General features: G+C 36.1%; 1 protein-coding gene across 1 annotated transcript in view; it reads right to left on the bottom strand.

Annotated features, from left to right (window-relative positions):
• LOC117181288 (adrenodoxin-like protein 2, mitochondrial) overlaps positions 1 to 18987 on the bottom strand; it is a 29236-nt gene that overhangs the window by 6984 nt on the left and 3265 nt on the right. The gene's annotated exons all lie outside the window — the stretch shown is intronic.

The following is an 18987-nucleotide window of genomic DNA, read 5'->3' as shown; positions in this document are numbered from 1 at the left end:
AGACATTTGCAATGTTGAGAACAAGCACAGTCAGTAAAATTTGCATGCCTCAGAGCCTGTCGTGAGGCGTCCGCAATTTTGTAAACAATACTCCAGCAGCATAGTTTTCATGCCTGAGGGCCTGTATCGAGACGTTTGCAATTATGAGAACAATCACAAAGTCAAGAATCACGTTTGTCATACGTGAGATCATGCTCCTTCGCTCACCCAAAATCCGACTCGAAAGACAAAAAATGTTACTCAATTAAACGTGGACTGGCGTGGGGCAGCGAAGGAATCACTGCAATCCAAATAATGTGTCCAATAGTCGATGCAACAGGCACTTTGTACAAAAAAAAAGGTTTTGGTTGTTTGGAAAAATTAGAACAGATGTAACCTCCGGAAGCTACGACAAGGAACGTTCACCGAGCGATCGATCCCGATGCAACCGGAAATAATACGTCATCCGACTCGTCACTTCCCAAAATATCAGAAGACTATCGAGTTGAGAAGACCCGAATGGTAAAAGAATATACTGGCTTAAAATAAAATACTAATTAAAATGGTCTCGAATAACACACTTGATTTTAAATGGTTCAAGAATCGGAAAGCCCACACTCGTCAGAACCTTGGTTGACACTGAACTCCCAGGAAAAAAGGGTCCGAGTCTGCTAAACAAAGAGACATCACGCTACTATCTGAGTACCGACTCCAACCAGAAGATACGGCACGACACTCAAAACAGAAGGAAAATTTCAAGAAGAATAAGCATTGGGTGAAAACCATTCTGTCAACAATGAAACCCAAAAGTACATCAAAATAAATACAATAACATTAAATGAATGATTAAGAACGGACATTGGAATGTATCTATAAAAAGGGCTTCCATTCTTTGAAGAGTCCTAGGTTTAGGGCAAGTTGTTGATGTATAATGCCCACTACATCATTATGTCTTTGCGTATATTCTCTCAGAGCCATTACGCGACAGCCATAAATAATGTGCTGGATGGATTCGTTAATATCTCCACATAGTCAGCATCGTTCAACCACGTCTTGCCCTGGCATTCTCCAGTCCAATATTGCTGATGTTAATGTCTCGATGTGCTGAGGGTGGATGATTCATGTAATATAGTTTATTAGCTTTCTGGTTGTATTTCCTTTTTTATATTGAGTTAATAGACCCAATTTACACCTTACTTTGCTGACATCCATATTCGACCTGATCTTCCATGGTGGATCTCGACCCATTTCTGTGACAAAAACTGGATTTTCAGGCCTAGTTCTGCGGCCTAACGTTCTAACAGTTGTCACAGCTGCACATTATACAAGAATTTGTACCTCTAAAGCAGTTTGGGTAACGTTCAAATACGTAGGTAAAACCTTGCTATTGAGGTGTTCTATTCGTGCACGCAGATCATTTGTGATATTTGTCTGGATGTGGTTTTAATGGATCCGGTATATGATGTTCATTATCCCGAGCATTTTTGTGGCTAGCTCTGGACATTTAAATAAGAAGAGTCTATGATGTTCTCTCCTCACACTTTGCCCACATTTCTCTGCCAAAAAGTAAAGGAACATAATATCTCTATGCATATGGTAAATCCATTTTCGTCGCTTTTTTGTTTTCTGAACCTCTGCTTCTGCCTCTGATTGTATAAGGCCATCCACCTCTGTGGATGTGATGGTGTTGGATCATCAATAGGTTGAGGAAGAACATCAATTGCCCTTGCTTGACCTAATGAAGCGGCTTCCTCTAAATGAAGTTCATTGCCGTCGTTTTTCCACGATTAATCAATCTCTTGTTTAATATCCATTGCTCGGTCTTCTGTGATGTGTAGATTATTCCTGGTGCCCTCCAACCTAGCAATAAGATCTCTTAATGCGACTTTCTGTATATTAGGATACTTTGCAGCTAATTTCGTTCTTAAATTGTATCCTGTTTCGATTTTCGTTTTAAACTTCACACTATCGTCATAGAGACGCATCATTTCCTGTTTCATTTTGATATCCCACTTGACTCTCTCGCACGGAATTTCTGTCGCGGTGGCTGGCTGCAAATAGCTAACTCTAACCAAAGCATTCTCAGCAGGCACAGTTGACGTTCCACTGCTTGCCGTTTGTCGCAGATGTTCTTTCTGGCCAGCTGTTTGCTTAGTGAGATCTGCTAACATAACCGTCAAAGTCATGAAAGGAAAGCTCAAGCCCTACCGCGACACCAACGCGAGAACATATTCGGTAGGGCTTTAATAAGGTTTAATGGGGTTTTAGGGGTTTAGTAATAAATACACACACACACACATATATATACATACACATTCATAGATACATACATACATGTGTGTGTAATTATTATTATTATTACGTCTTAAAATTATTTGAAATCTTAGTGTGCGAGTAGCTATATAGATTTGAAACTATGGGCTTCTGCGAGTAGAGAAATCGTATTGCGCGCGCGTCAAACCCGAGCTATCAGTTTTAGTCAGCCTCCCGATGCTTTTCTATGGGTCCACCGGCTGAGTAGGCGGTTTTAGCAGTCCGATTTTGACGGAGTCTCCTATTCTATCACATGAACAATCTTCCACCTCATCTCTAATAATACACATGAAACGTGATAGTTTTTAAAGTTATTTTGAAAATCCGACGTTTTTACGGCACTTGTACCAAAAAGCGCGGGACTATTATAAATTGAGGCCTTGGATGGGAGAAGGGCACATAAGCCAAAGTAGCGCTTCGAGAAAATTAAGGAGAAAGTTTTTGTTTTTGTATAAGTACATGAAAACTTGTACTATATAAACTGTATTTTGTAATAGACATAGTATCTTATCCTTTAAAGAATTCATACGCAAAATGATTACTTATTCATGTTAACTTTTTAATATTGCAGTTTAAAAAATTTTGGTTATAATGCCCTTTTTCCATAAATGGAATAATATCATTTAAAAAGTTAATATATTGTTTTTTTAATCTTTTATTTTTTAACTAACATTATTGCACTGGAAAATAATAATTTCTGCCACGAAAACATAATAATGAAGTGCGGCGTATTAGATAGTTAATTTCACTGAACCCGTGCAACGTGAAGTTATAGTAGGGCCTTTAGTCCTTCCAGCACTGGTTTAATTCAGAAGGGGTGAGGCCCGAAAGTTGGCGATCGGGGTCGACAAATCCCGAAAAGCAAAATCCAGGACCAAGATTGACAACGACGCTGCCCCGGCTCCGCCGAGATAATTTACCAGCCAATATCCATTACACTGTAAGTGATTAAATAAATCCCCATTTAGGTTAAACAAATTGCTTTTTTTACTATCTACAGCTTCTCTCAGAATCCTGACTTCCCCCATTCACCTGACATGTAGCTAATTCACGGGCCGTTGGCTACAATTGGGGCCCAACAAAACCCACACTTTCCCACATTTTCCACTTTTCCATGCTGAGATAGGAAACGAGACAGAAGATAGACTATGCTCATGTACGACTAATAAGTTTATGTAATGCCAAAGTGTAAATAAAAGTGAACTCGTATAAATAAATTTCGAAAAATGATTAGGAAATAAATAAAAGAAAAGTGTAAAAATAGAATAGTATAAATTTAAGGAGATTTTTGAGAAGTGACTGAAAAATAATTCGTATAATAAAGCTCAACAATAGAAAAGTTGAGATCAATCAGTTAATAAAACGTTGGATTTTATAAGTGAAAGTGACGCGATTCCGTAATTTCGGTAAAGTAGGGGACAAGAAGACAACACCGGTGACAAAGTAACCTAGGTCAAAACCAAGGCCAAGTGTATCATCACATTTAGTTATGTTTGTACGATTTTAGAGGGGAAAATGTTATTCTTAAGCGATATAAAATCACAGGAAGATAATTTGAAGGTTATTGAAAAAATTATAACGGGTTGACAAGTATAAAAGAATCAAAAAGTTTCTCAGACTGAGTAACTAAAGAAATGAAAATTTTAATTTTTTATTTTTAAAATAAAAGTAGGTAAAATGAAAAATATAAATGAAACTAAGATCGGGAAAAGTTAAGATCACGAAAATGACAGATACGGTCCCAGAAAGAAATTTAGAAAATAGACAAGGAGATGAAATATTAAAAAGGAATGAAAAATAACCCAGAAAATAATGAAACGCAATTTGAGACTCAAATAAATTTATCCCGAAATAGGAATGAATCCCACAGTACAGTTCGTAGATTAAGTAGAACAATGGGCAGAGGAAATTCTTTACCACGAATACAATTACCCACCCCTCAAAGAGTCACTCGTACGAAATTTGACCCAACATACCCGCCAGCGAGTCTTTTGACGCCAAACTCACATTTTGGCGTGGCATCAGATCGTATATCACCAAATTTTGCACTGGATCCCAGAAACTGGGAAAATGTGGTAAACGATTCTGGTCTTTCGGAAGCAGAATTAAGAGAAGTAGTAGAAATTTTAGAGCAGGGTAGAGGATTAAGGGAAGATGAAGAAATTAATAATTTTAAGAGAAATGAAACGTATGAAGTAGATTGGTTTTTAAATACAAATACGCGAGGAATTAACGAATTAGAAGAATTAATTGCTTATGATGAATTTTTAAGTAGGGAAACGGAAGCGTTAAAGAAACAACGCGAATTAATATAAAGGAAACATAACGATTTAGTACAGGAAAAATTAAATCCAAGAGCGCATTGTTCGTTTGAATCCCGTGAAAATAGACGCGAAGTCGAAAAAGAGAGTAGGTGGACTGATTTTAAGAGAAATTTAGAAGAAAATAAATAGAAAACTAAAAAGAGAATAAGTAGCGAACGAAGTCCACATCAAACAGTGCATTTTGAAACAGAAAATAATTGTAACAGGAAAAATCCGGATCGAGAAATTACTAGTAGAGAAAGATTGGAACGTTAATGATTTTAAAAAGTTTATACCGAACAATGAAAAACATTCGAATAATGAGAAGTAGTTTAAATTAAATAAGACTAAGAAAGAAATTAACACGACGAAAACTTCTTATTTTTACGAATAATAATGTTTAAGTAAAGACAAATTAGGACAGAGATATTTTTCGTTATTTCAGGAAAAATAGAGAAAAATAGAAAAAAAGAGAAAAGATGGAGGAAGATTTAGAGACTTCAAGACAAGAGGCATTGGAAGGAACAAAAGAAGTACAAATAAAGGCGAAAAACTTCGAGAAAAAGAGGACGGAGTTTTTTAATTTGCAGAAGGTAGTAAAACTGTAGAGAGAGGAGGATCAGCGTAAAGAAGAGGAGGAAAAATGAAGAAGGAGCTAGAAGCAAAGATAAAGGAGGAAAAAATTAAAAAAGAAGAAAGAAGAAGAAGAACGAATTTAAAAAATTCTTCATCTACTAAAAGGAAGTCACAAAATTAAAGAAGAAGAAGCGAGAATAAAGGAAAAGAAGGAGGAAAAATTGATGAAAGAAGAAGGAATAAGGATTAAGAAAATTCTAAACATCCTACTAGAAAATGAAAGATGGAAAGAAGAAAGAATGAAAAGTATGAAAGAAGAAGCGAGAATTAAAGAAGAAAAACCAGAGGTAGAAATGAAAATCAACATGTATAAGAAAAAACTAGAAAAGGAGAACGAAGAATCAGACACAAAAAGAACAGAAGAAATGATTAAAGCTGAAAAGGAGAAAATTAAAAAAACATCTGATATATTAGAAGAAATGGAAAAAAAGAAGAGAAGAAAAATAAAAGAGACCAGATGAAATTGATAACCTGGGACATCACGGACGACGAGAAGCAAAGGGTTGAAAATGAATGGACAGAAATAAAAAAAAAGAAGAGAAGAAGTCGAAGCATTCTCAAGAGGAAGAAGAGAGTAAAGAAGAGGAATGAGAATAAAAAATAAAGAATAAGACCTGGCTTTTGTAAAAAATATAAATAAAAATAAGTTTATTTGTAACCATTATCATACTATAGTCACCTATGTTTTTCAGAACTTTAGGTTAAGTTATTGATTTCAGATCACCTGGAGTCCAGCAATCCAGCAAGTCCAGTAATTATATGATATATCTAATACTGTACACTTGCAATATTACGTCAATGTTACATTTTTTAGGAAGATGACTATTTCAAATATTCAAGTGTGTAAGAAACAGTTGTATATTCAAAGGAAAAAGATCATGGTGTCAGGAATAAGACAAAAAAGTGGTGGTAGAGGAAGAAAAGGGAAAGTATATGGAAGAAGATGGCGAAAAAATGGTAAGAAGAATAAAAGTAGGATAAGTGGTTGTGCATGTTTTATGCGTGTACAGGTAAAGAGGAGAAAAGGGACGGTGGAGAACAATAGAGAAATGGATAGAGAAAAAAAAGAACGGGTTGGTGTTAATAAGGGGGGAGGGGGGGCTATATGCATAGACTAGGGAACAAGGCGGAGAAGTGTGGGATAAAGAAAAGGAGAGTTGTATAAGAAATTCGAAACACAAGAAACGTATCGGGAGGGTAGGAGGCTACTGGACTTATTGGGAGAGGCTGGATGGTTTATTTGTAACGGCAATAGCAGAGGGAGAAAGAAGGAAATTTTAGATACGCAGGTATAGGAGACACCGTAATAGAATAAATTCTGACAGAAGAAAGAATAAGAAAGCTGTTGTTCGGAATGGAAGTAGGTAATGAGATAGGCTCTGAACATTTTCCAGTGGTCGCGATACTGAAACGTGGAGGTACAAAGCGTGGAAGGGACAGGAAATGTTAACAAAATTCAGAGAAAAAATAGAACACGAGGATATAGGGACGATGAATGCATAGAAAGTAAAGATAGGATGAAGGAGAACGTAAGATAATGGAGGAAAGGGGAAATGAAAAAAGAGGAACTCAATAGGAAAAAGAGAAAGCATTAAAGAATGATAATGGGAAAAAGATATAAGGAAAAAGAAATGTACGTGGAAGGGGTAGAGAAATCGTTAAAGGAAGGGAGGGAATGGGAAGTGATAAACAGGGCAAATAGGCTATAGGGTGAAGCAAGAAAAACGGCAGCGAGGGATGAGGAAAGCGAAAACTAAATTAGTAGAGAAGAGGTGAGGCAAACGGGTGGAAGAATAGAGTTACCACACTCATGTCGGAAACGTTTTAGGAAACGGATGTTTGTGAATGTAAAGGTACCATTTGACTCAGTTAACAGGGGGTGTTATGGACAGATATGAAAGTGAAAGGAGTAGATAAAGGTTTAATACAGAGGGTAAAAGAAATATTTGTGGAAACTAAGATAAGGGTTAAGATAGGAGTAAAGAAAGGAGAGGAATTCTGGACGGCAAGGGGCTCAGGCAAGGGTATCCGTTAAACCCACTTCTATTTAGTGTTAATCTGGCAGACTTAGAGGAGAAGATGGATAGGAAAGGAAATGGAGGGACCATGTTAGGAAAAGGCAAACTGTATTCACTAGCATATGTATGTGACGCAGTGATAGTAGCGGCAGATGAAAGAGGAATGAATCTGATAATGAGAGTGTTCGAAGAGTATGTTAGAGTAAAGGGTCTGACAGTAAACGCGAATAAGACTAAGATGATGGGTTTCAGAAATAAAAAGCATAGAGTAGAATATGAATGGAAGATTAATAGCGTGGTGGTAGAGCTAGTTTAAGAGTTTTGCTACCTAGGACTTTAGTTTGAAACGAGAGGAGAAAGTGGCTGCAGGTGAGAAAGGATTGGAATCCGCGAGCAACCTGATGGAACAAGTATGGGATATAGGTAAAAGAAGGTTCAAGGAAGATGAAGATTTGGATGTTCGATGTGGTAGTTTGGTCAGTGCTAAGCTATGATGTGGAAATCTGTGGTTGGAAAGAGCATAAGAAAGTGGAAAATGATATGACATAGAGGAAGTGATGATCCGAGCGTTATTATTGCTAATAAGTGAGTTGTGAGAGCTTGAGATTCCGTGAAACATCTCCCACAACTCATCATACCGTCTACTCGTCTCATCTATACGCCGTCCGTGAGCCGAATCTACGACCTATCTCCTTCAGTGAGAATGTGGTGGTAAGTTGAGAGGGAAGATTTCGTGAGTCTTCCCTCTCTCCTAAAATTCCGGTCTATCGGGTCGACTTCAACCGCTCGTCCTGAAAAATCTCACTTTTCAGAGCAAGCTCCCTTTCTTCCGCGCACGTCACACATGGAAGAAAATTATGCAAGGAGAAACGGAAGTCCGGGGTAATGTCACGAGCACAAGAACTAAGAATAGATATTAATATGATGGGCAGCGAATAGGTGGTAAGATAGTATGTAAGGCTTGTTTGTAAGAATATGTGTAATGGTTGTGTAAAGACCCTCAAACCCGTAAAAGGGAGAGAATATAAACAAATAAAAAACTAAAGAACAATCATAAGACTGTGTCAAATCTGAACAAGAATGGCGGATTATTTATCGTGCTCCGTTACATCACACTAGTTTAAGAATTTGTGTCAAACCAAAAATATTTAGTAATCAGCAGAACTATTTTTCGAGAAATCAAAGAAAAGCTAGTGACAACCACTTCAATCTATTAATAATATATTAATTTTCCAAATGCATCCATATAATTCAATTTTTAAATACATGCCAGAAACATTAATTTAATCAAATCCAAATTTAAAATTAGACTCTCACTACTCTGGTATTACATCACTAGTAACAATTTTTGGAATTACCCGGAAGCTTGAATAAGGGAACTTTCCCCTCCACAAAATACCCCGAACCTGTGTATACGACCGTGGTGCACACACGAAATAACGCTGTTCAACTCTAGCTTCTTAGCTTTTTCCTGACGAGCACAAACCAGTTCTCGCGAACACTCGCTATAACATTTATTTATCCCAATTGCCAATTTACCTACATTTTATTTTTCCGAATTAACATTTGTCATAATTTTTACATTTCCGAATTATCATTTGACATAATAAGGAAAATATTAGTTGGGAAGTATTCATGGGCCTCTCCATTCCAAATGGACGATCAGAGTATTCTTAGTGGTACCGACAAAGTCTTTGGTTTATTCTTTGACGAGCGTACCTGCCACCACTGCCGTTACGTTATACTAGGAGCGTTCGAAGTCAAGCAGTAACAAACAAACGGAGTCTAGTGAATTTTGAGCAGCAACAAACTTCTAGCGTAAAAGGTATTCATAAATGTATAATTATATTTTTTATGGAAAGAATTATTAAAAATAAATCATCATTAAGGTGCCATTAAAGTTTTATTTTGGTTCGCTCGAGACGTAGTTGTAAACTACTGTAGGTACGATGAAAACCGGCTCAAAGGTTATTTATTCTGCTTTCAAAAAAAAAAATGTTTCCTATTGAAAAAAAAGTTGAAAGATTATTTCAAAACACTGTTTGAAAACTACGCAATTGACAACAATATACCAGGAAGTTTATGCAGTTTAAGCAAGAGACATGAAAGTTACAAGGTCGAAAGATAGTAACATGAATTTCAATTGAAAAGTTTACAAAATAGCGTAAAGCATACCCATTCATTTTTTTCGCGCAACTCCAAAGAATACTGTTGCTGTTAAGTTTATAAATTTAAAAAATGGAAGACCTTCTTGAATTACAGTTTCATATTATCCAATGTACATGCCGATTCTAAATCAATCGAAATCAAAAGATATTGCCTCGGCATGCTGCAGTTCCTGTTTTTGTATTATTACAAGAGGAAAGTCTTACAAGTGTAATGCACTTTCTCGCATAGAAAATCTATCAGTTTGCATATTAAACACGCCTTCAAAGGTACAGACTCAAATCATTTCAGCAGGAATACAACATAAAATTATTAAGAATGAAAGCAAGTAAGATTCAGATTTACGTATATGTTGATTACGTGGTGGTCGGCCTCTTGATATTAAGTTATTAAGACAAATTTAAATTTGAGTAACCGCGAGATGAACGGAACTGCTTATGCGGTACGTGTTGCTACAAAAGTAGAAATATCAAAGAATCTGGATTGAAATCGAAGCTTGTAGCAAAAGCTCACTCTGTCGACGATTATTATTATAGTCACAAAGAGGTTAAATGAGTCAATATTAAGACTAATCGATCTTCCGATGCTGCGAAAATAGTAGTTCGTTTTACATATCTTACTTCTTTTATTGAGTACATCAAGGGTCGGCGAAAAGTATCAAAAGTTCACTTGAAATTAGGCATATATTGAAGGATAAATTTTAGAAGGCCTGCCCTTCAATGCAATCAATTACTAATTTTGGGAGAGGTCGTCAGACTATCCGTCCAACATACTATGAGGACATTGCAGCTAAACGGTTCAAAGATCCTAGAGTGCAAACCTTTTTCTTAGCATTAGTTCTATGTGTTCAAGAGAATTATGAAAATGTATCATAATTATGGTCTGCATTGAATTTTAGTACTTTCAAAGGCACAATATCACCTGATTTCAAGTTGGCGAATATCTTACCACGTATTATGACAAACAGAAGTGTTTATCCTTGTACATGGTTGATGAAAAAAAGGTACTCATAGAACAGTTAATAACGTATTGGGAAAATATGAGAAGTGGCTTAAAACGGGGACTATGAAAGAGCGTACCAAATATTTGTTAAAAAACTGCATATATTAACCGTTATTTAAGGCTCATAAAGACAAGAAATTTCTAAAGCTTATCACACTACCATGATAGCACTTAATGCTTGATGTAGTCATTACATTATTCACGCATATGCTAAAAAAATTTGAAAATGAACCTTTGGCATGCGCAAAAGCCTGTTGTACTTAGCGAGAAATAATGCACGTTGAATTTAGGAAATGAGACAATAACTTGCTTTTGTATATTTAGCTTGAATAATAATTTTGAAAAAAATTATTCGAGAGAACGTAAATATGTAAAATTATTTTCATTTTTTTTGGTGCTCAGTGTGTCCACACGGATTGCGATAACGTGTTTAAAAATTTGACAAATAAAAAGCTCTAAAGAACATTCATATACATCAATATGTTTATAATTTTAATATTTGCGTATATTGAGCACTGACACAAATTTTAGACTAAATGATCTAATCATTTAAAAAATTATTATATGAATAAAATTTGCACATTCGTTGCAAATCAACAAATGAGAATCTGCGCACACGTAACCTATAATTATTTTTGGAGCATTTTTAACGATTTCTAGCGAAGTAAAAAAGAAACTTAGAACGTCGATAAAGTCGGGATCAACTGACTGAGTTCGTTCATGAAATTTTTGTGTAGAATGATTTTCATTTTTTTCGTCCTCACTACGTCCACACTAGTAGGGTGGTCCAAAATCATACATGTAGAAATTTTTTTCAAAGGACATGTCACCTCCCCCCCCCCCCATTTCGTGAGGTTGCCGGAAAAAAATTCCCTTCAAGTTTGAGACAAATCGGTTAATGTTAAGACGTGCCGCAAAAGCCCTGAAAATCCCATAAGATTAACATGGATAACATCTTTTAATTTTAAGTGACGTTCAAAAAATATAAACATTTCTAATTCCTTTGAGAATAGTAACAGCTAATCTGTGGGATCAACATAAACAAAAAAAAACTTACTTAAAGCTTTCAGGGGACAAACGAGTGTGTCGACGAGGGTGATTTAAAGGAAAAAATCATAAAAATAATTTCAGAAAGACAAAATTGAATGTAATTTTTATAGAATGAAGTCTTACTAAAAAAATAAACTTTTCATAACCAATGTAAAACATTTTATGAGCAAATATTAGTTATTTGAAGCATTTGTTTGACGTTTAAATATTTAATAATAAGCGATATACTTAATTGAGTTGAGAAAAAGAATCAGATTTTTTAATCACCATTTCGAATAAAATGTTACATTAATATTTAATAAATCTATTTAAAAATACGATAATGGGTCAGACAAAAAAATGTGCTCTTTACAATGACAAATTACCACAATAACTGCAGAAAAACAGAAATTTAAAACATTTATTATCGAAAAAAATGGTTTAAACAACAAAATTTATTAAAACAAATAAGAATTTTTCACTATACTAACATCTGAATTTTTTTTGTATGAGCAATAGCATATTTTTAAATTTTTTTCATTTATTTTCGAAAAAAATGGTTTAAAGAACAAAATTTATTTTATTTATTTATTTATTTCGACTGGTGCCGAATCAATCACGTCAATTATCTAGGTCCTTAGACCTTGGAGGTCAATATCAAGCTTTGTAGCACTGATGCGTTAAGTGGTAGAAAATGAGAAATTCCAGTAGATTTTACACTGATCATTCCCGATAGCGGATTCCAGTTCCCCCTGGGTGTATGGCAAGATGGGCATTAGATAAACACGATAGAAATGCCGAAGATAGTAATATAACACTTTTAGAGCCGCATTGTGTCTCTCTATGTACCCTAAGCGTGCTTGTTTTAAACATCCACTGAGAACATGTCCAATTCTTTCTCGCTCTTGCTTGCATGCTCGGCAATTCGTATCACCTACAGGTACATTTATTATGCGCTCACGGTAGACTAAGGTGTATATAACGCCGTCTTGACAGGCAAAAAGAAATCACTCCGTCTCCGATCTTAATCTAGCACATTTGAGAAACATGTTGGATAGACCCATCTAAAGCTCTTCTCTACGTATAATGCCGTAGAATTTACTATGAAGGGGGTTGTCAGCATGTTCCTTTAGTAGAAGCGAATTTTCTGCTTCCTGTACACGACTTTTAAGCACTAAAGGTGTTAATGATGCTAGACCATAAAGCCCAAATTTTTCTGAGAATTCTGCGAAACCTGTTTTTAAGAGCATTTTTTAACACACGCTCATCTTGGGATTCCGCTTGCGGTATTCTAAGATATTCTCATGTGTGTCCATTACCGAGATGCAGACGCTCAAAATCCATCTAAATTTCGACCGATAGCCTTCCTTGAATTGCACGAGTGGTGAACGTGCGCGCGATGGATACTTGAAACGTTTTTCGGAACAATGGCTTTGACTAGGAAGAAAAGTGAACTATTGTTTGTGGAGCAGAAGGAGTGTGGTTTGAGGGGTGCGAAGTTGCCTACAATTGGCGATGCTTTTCACGTTTTCTTCTACTATCATCGTTCTAAAAGCAACACTTTGAGAGCTGCTGCTTTAGATACAGCTGAGGAGTTAATCATCAAATGGGACAAAGCTAGAATATCTGAAAAACAGGAGAAGCATGTAGTTGAGTGTGTGATGAAGTTTTTTCTTCGATGACGAGACTTTTAAAAAACAAGGCAAAGGAGTCCGACTTCCAAAAAAAACACAAGTATTATGTTTAAGATCGACTTGGAGGAAACGCTTGACATAGCACATGGGAAGAGGAGAAAATGAAACCGCTAATTCAAGGGGTTGAAGAAAGTGCCAGGAAAATTTTAAGTGCTAGTGACTGTGACCTCCAGGACAATAATTTTGTTATGTCGGACGAGAAGAAGAAACGCAAGGTGGACATCATGACCCCTTACGATTCTACTGCAGCCAACGTAGCAAACATTGGTGACAGGAAGGTCGCTTTGATGCCAGATGCAGTGAGTTCAGCCTTATTGTTTAATGTTTATGTTTATAAATAATTAACTTTGCCAGATCAGGAATAGACAGAGAAGAATCGTTAGAAATAATGAATAGTTCAAGTTTAAAGTATAGAAGACTTGACAGACTAAGACCATTTTTGAGAACCACACAGATCACTCACTCGTTTAGATAGACATTTTTGTAAGATGTAAGATTTAATGTCTTTATTGAGTTAATCACTTTACTGATCCGAAATGATCGGACAACGATCTGTCGCGATTCACTGCTGCTCGGACACTGTTTTTCTCAAGCGACAAGGCTATCATCACACACTCAATCTGAGAAATCATGCGACTTCAAACATTCATTTAAATAATAAGAAAACTTAAAATAGTTTTGAAACATGCGATGTCAATAAATTGAATAATTTTCAATCGCAGAAAATCTCATAAATACGAAACATTATAACTTTAAACACTAATGAAAGGACAAAACAACGGTTCACTTCTCTCGCTCCACAGTGCGTAGAAAGCGGATGGAGGGCTTTGAAAACATTGCTGCTCAACTGCAAAGTAATTTTGACCCTAAAGGCAAAATACAAATTCATTGGGTTGGCAAGCAGATGAAGGGCAGTGCTTGTAAGTAAGCATCACGAATAGGAGCCATTTTGTACACAGCGCCTGTTTTGGAGGTTCGGTTCGCCCGAGCCTGCAAATACGCGAACTCAGACCAGACAAAAAAAAACAGGCGGTTTAAACGACTCTGGTGCTAAGTGTGCATTCAAATCAGTGTATACATGATTTTGGGAAAGTTGGTGAAACGTTTGGCTGTGCTGGTTTCTGCCGGTGAAGGTGACAAACTTCTTGGCATTTCTTAACTTGCCCGATGCACCGAAGAACTGCAAGGAAAATCAGTTGTGAGGTTGTTTGAATTGTGGGGTTTTCGTGATCTCGTTTTTGGCATGTGTTTTGATACCACCGCTACCAATACGTTCAGGAAGAGCGGTGCTGGCATCTTAATGAAGCAGCTGCTAGATGAAGACCTTTTGTATTTAGCATGCCAACACCATGTTTTGGAGCTGGTTCCTAAAAAAAGCCTTTGATGAGGCCATGGGTTCGTAATCCGACGCGGAAAAATCAATATTGAAGTGATTTCGGGATGATTCGAAAAACATTGATCAAAGTGAGTGTGTCTAAAAACGCTTCAAAAATTATCCAATGGTGAAGTAAGCCTTTTAATTAGCACAACTAATTCGATCAATGGACTTTATTATCTTTGTGCATATTCTCTGTCAATTTAGCAACGTACGAACAAACAACCTATTGAGGTACGTAATGCGGTAAATTAAAATAATAAATAATCTAGTCAGACCTAGTAACTGTGATATCATGGGGTGTTGATACGTAGATACCAGTTCACATTTATTTGATATATTTTTGGTATTTCAGGATGAGCAACCGACGGGAGATTACAAGGAACTTATTGACCTTACACTGATTGCACTTGGATGTGTCCCTCCGAACAAAATCAAATTCCATGTTCTGGAGCAATCGACCGAGCAAGGTGGATGGCTAAAGCCATGTACGGGTTAAAAATTTCGTTGCTCCGGAAACAGTTTCATCTCACGCGCAGAGAAGAAGAAGGATTTCATAAACTGCGCTTATTCATAGTGTCTCTATATACTGTGGCATGGGTGTCAGCACCCCTAGCAGCACATGCTTCTTTCAATGACTTAAAGCCATTAGAAAACCTGTATAAAGAGCAGGGGCAGGGTAAGCTGTGGAAAAGAGCTGATGAAATCTGCCCTCACACTTGTGTGTTTGATGAACTAGTTCCAACTTCCGTCAAGATAAACATCGTACAGGCCATCAGAATAGTTAAAGAGTGCAGAAAGGCCTCCGAAGCGAGCACAAGTGACGTCATCCTTGCAAAACATGGAATTAAAATATTTTCCTACAAGCAGCACCTGAGCTCTGTTCAAGTACCTGAATATATCTGAAGATGTCTAGGACCTGAACTTATATACGCACGGAGTTCAGAAAGTGAAGAACATTACAGTGGTGAATGATGTTGCTGAGAAGGGAGTGGCCCGTATCAACTCCAATCCCTACTTCTAGTCATTTCTGAATACAGGAAACAGTTCATAACGTCTCCTTAGTAAAACCTTTGGCATTGGCCAGACTTCTAGTCCTAACTCAATTTATTTGTGTATTAAGCAACTCAATGTAAATTTGTGCTTTGAGCATATCAACAAAATTTTTTAAAGCTCCTTTCGTGTAATATAAGCTTATTCACGCAGTACTTAGCGACGAAATCATACAAAAATAAAATGCGACCACCAAACATAACTCTAGATTTTCTTATATTTAAAAAACACAAATTGCAACAGCGCCACCCCTAAATATAAGACTAAAAAGTTGAAACTTTTTGCACAACATCGTCTTGCCAGTGCTTAATTTTTACAATGTTGGTCCGAAAAATTCGCGGCATTTTTCGAATTTGGACAACCCTACTACACGCCCTTGAATTTGTCCTCAGAGGAGGCCTTGAATATCAGGGCAGAAACCATAGAGGAATTAGAAATACGATGGAGACAGAAATCTATCCACGCAAGCACCCCAAAACGTTAGATTAAACCCCAATTGTCGCACGTACAAAGAAATATCGGTAATTGTCACACGGAGTCCATTGGACCCCCGCGTAGAAAACTGTAGATAATTTCTCGAGTTTTGCATAGACTTACCTGAAACTTATTGTGAATGTTCCTGAAAGCCTTGTGAAAAATATGCTATTGCTCATACAAAAAAATTCAGATGTTAGTATAGTGAAAAAATGCGAAAAATGAACCAGGCATTATAGAAATATTCGCGATTGAAAAAAGCATAGGGTCCAATGGACCCCGAGTGACAATTAAGGGTTAACATGAAGTGCATAATAAGGTATCCAACATTTGGCTGAGAAAGGGTGTTCTGTACCTGACAAGGTTTTCAGCGCCAAAAATGATCGCAAACACCTGTTACATCAAGACGTGAGTCACCGGTGCCGATTACGTGGATATACCAACGAATCGATCGAACACATTGTTGATATCTGTCGCGTAATGGCTAAGAGAGAATTTACGCATAGACATAATGATGTGGCTAGAATTATACATCAAAGAGTTGCCCTAAACCTGCGACTCCTAAGAGAATAGCCTTTCTATAGATACATTCCGATGCCTATTTTAGAAAAAAAAGATTACAACTTATATTGAGATGTTCCTATCCAGACGGATCATTACATCCGAGTCAATCGACGTGACATCGTGATGCGAGAAAAAATATATGGTCGAGTATACATCATCGACATTGTTCGTCCACTTAACTGAAATTTGCAGTCAACTTTTACAGCCAAGATCCAAAAGTATAAAGAGTTAAGGCATCAAGTTAAGAGCATATGGAGGAACGTGTATCATGCGTCTATTCATCCTATGGTGATTTCGGCTACAGGCAATATGCAAGCAAGATGCACTGAACATCTTAAACATTTAGCAGTAAGTAGGGTATTGACAGCAGCTCAGAACGCGGTTTTATTAAACATTTGTCGAATTGTGAGAAACTTTCTCGGCCATGAGGAAGAAAGCAACTAAAACCCTGTGGAATGGCAAATGATAGTCCTCAGAAAGCATCCAAAGGTGAGTATTGTCACCTCCAACGCTCGCGGTCGCTGTTTAAGTATGGCAGCGGTGAGGGACGAGCTTCAAACTATACCAGGCTCGTAATTACATACCTACAACATCATCACAGGTTTATATCCAAAAAAATGTGAATCCTTTTAGTTCCTGGGTATAAACATTTTTCTTCGGTAAGTCTGATCTTCAAAATGTAAAACTTTTAGCCAAATCTATCAAAGAGTTTTTAAGGAAGAAAACATTTCACTCAAATAAGTATTTTTCTATTAAAATAGACTTAAAAATTGAAACTTTGAAAAGTGTTTTTCTAAAAACTGTCGATTTTTATTACTTTCTTCTTTCGAAATTTTGCTTTGCAGCTTCGGCAAAAAAAACAAAAGCAAATTTTTTAAAGAATTTTTCACAAAAAGCCATTTACTGTACATTCGGTGCAGGGTCCTTTAAGGGGAAGTCCTTATGTAAATCAGCAAATTTTCAAAGATTTTTTTTTATAGTTACATTTATTCGACTATTTTGAAATTTTAAAGATGGTTAATTACAGATTTTGAGAAATATATATATATATAAGCTTTCACTTGCTAATAGCCAAAAAAGCATCCCTGCGTGTCAACAATATGCTAGAACACTTGCGGGAAAAATGCAGAAGGCGGTTGTCCTTGGGTCGCTCCGTGTTCTTAGGGTCCACGAGGCTTTTGCTGGATCGTCGTATTGATTCCTTTACAGACTGTAATCACCTATCTCACCTCTTTATATATTTATATCTTATTTATATCTGCGTCAGTAAAAACTGTATAGCTTAATAATCCCCAAAAATTTCGTTCTAAAATTTTAAGGGAACATTTTTTAGATGTTTTTAAGTATATTTATGAAAAAATTGAATAATCGATTGATTTTTTTACACTAGCACCTCCCCTTAAATATATGATCCTGCCCAATTGTTTAAATTTTGAGCGACTATCTTTGCTTACTCGCGTAATAGAAAGACGGAAAAACTCTGAAATATTTCGGAAATTACTAATTATTATTATTTTAAAGTACGACAACAGACCTGAAACTGATACGAACTTACAGGCCTATTGTCATTATCCTTTAAAAAATAAATGTTAATAATTCTTCAACAAATAAAAGAACAACAATTTTAATTGTATGCCTGAATTCATAGTAATTTCCGAATTTGTTAAGATTTTTTCCGTCTTTGTCAGAAATAGTTACATCAATTCAAATTGAACAAATTGAACAAGCATCTCAATTTGCATAAATTTAAAAAGTTTATTGATCATGTTAGATATACTTGTATTCCTCCAGTAGGTAGGTATAGTTTCTTCCCAGAATTTTTTCTCTAACACTTATTCTCTTAATGGAAAATGACTATTTATTGTAACCACACCGACAGAAATCTTAGAATATATACTGAAGATTCTTAGTCTCGGAGAAGCTCGGAGAAATTCTCCGCAGGAACTTAGGTCGAAATATTTAAAGGTCCCGGTAGCTCGTTTAAATGGGCTGAAAGCTTTAAAATGTCCTTTTCGAAATTAAAATAAAAATACGAACATAAAAAACAAGCAGGAATGCTTTTGGATTAAAATTTAGAAATAGATTTTTTCATTTCAAAGTTAAAAGCCTAAAACATAATAGTTCAAAATCTACGGGTTTCGATTATTTCAGATATCTAACTTTTTTTAATATTTAAAATTGGAATTAATACAACGTATTTCATAAATGGAATGAGATACGCCAAAATAGACAACATTTTTCAATTGACCTTCAAAACAGTTTAGTAGCATATAAGTTATAATTATTATTATTATTATTATTACACCATTAAGCCATTTCCCTTTCGGGGTAGGCGTGACTCACTCGGCAGGGGAAAGGAGTAGTGTGTGAATGGGATAGAG

The sequence above is a fragment of the Belonocnema kinseyi genome, chromosome 10 (genome assembly GCF_010883055.1).
Source record: "Belonocnema kinseyi isolate 2016_QV_RU_SX_M_011 chromosome 10, B_treatae_v1, whole genome shotgun sequence".
Classification (NCBI taxonomy): Eukaryota; Metazoa; Arthropoda; class Insecta; order Hymenoptera; family Cynipidae; genus Belonocnema; species Belonocnema kinseyi.
The sequence above is the reverse complement of the archived record's forward strand: the minus strand, read 5'-3'. Positions and strand labels throughout refer to the sequence as shown.